At 33.0% G+C, this 612-nt stretch overlaps 1 protein-coding gene across 1 annotated transcript in view; it reads right to left on the bottom strand.

Moving 5' to 3' along the window:
- Nucleotides 1–320: 320 nt before the first annotated feature.
- The window catches only part of LOC119591578 (glyoxylate reductase/hydroxypyruvate reductase-like), a gene marked incomplete in the record, with an annotated part of 18,060 nt that continues 17,768 nt past the window's right edge, over nt 321–612 (bottom strand). The window contains 1 exon segment of the mRNA XM_037940338.1: nt 321–612.

Here is a 612-nt window from a genome sequence, read left to right as displayed (position 1 = left end):
ATGCTAGTGGAGTAAGTGAAATGTGGTATGCCGCCCCTTAGACTTTAAATAACTCAAGGGAGTAATCATGGTGACAATTTCAAACTGGTGTGCCATCTGCATTAAATACCTATATATGTAATTGCTACCTGGGTCTCTTTTCATTTTCCTTCCTATTCCTGCATAAAAATCTTGAATTCTTCTAAGCTTGTTGCAGACTGGCCTTACCTTTTCACTATATTGCAGGTTCGTAAATCTATAAATGTTATCATTTTCTGAAAATGTGTAAGATAAACATCATAGTTTATCCCTTTATAGGAAGGGGCAAGAGAAACAAAATAGGCTATGAAAATGTTACATTTGTGCATTAATCACAGTTGCAGTTTTGGGAATTAACATACTGGGGACAGCCCCTTAAATATATTTTTTATGAGAATGCAATAACTCATAAAACAAGAAAAAAATAAAAAAGTTATAATTAAACGAAGGTGATTTTGAATTTCGCTATTGATGCTGAAGAGAAAAAATAGCATGAATGTTGTAAAGTTTCACGTGCAGTTTTATTGCTTTTCCAAAGGGAGAACTGGACAGAAAAAAAACTCAGAGAATGCTCCATATTAATTTGTAAATGTT

This window comes from Penaeus monodon, chromosome 28 (genome assembly GCF_015228065.2).
Source record: "Penaeus monodon isolate SGIC_2016 chromosome 28, NSTDA_Pmon_1, whole genome shotgun sequence".
NCBI classification, from domain to species: domain Eukaryota; kingdom Metazoa; phylum Arthropoda; class Malacostraca; order Decapoda; family Penaeidae; genus Penaeus; species Penaeus monodon.
This window is presented reverse-complemented; position numbering and strand designations above follow the sequence as displayed.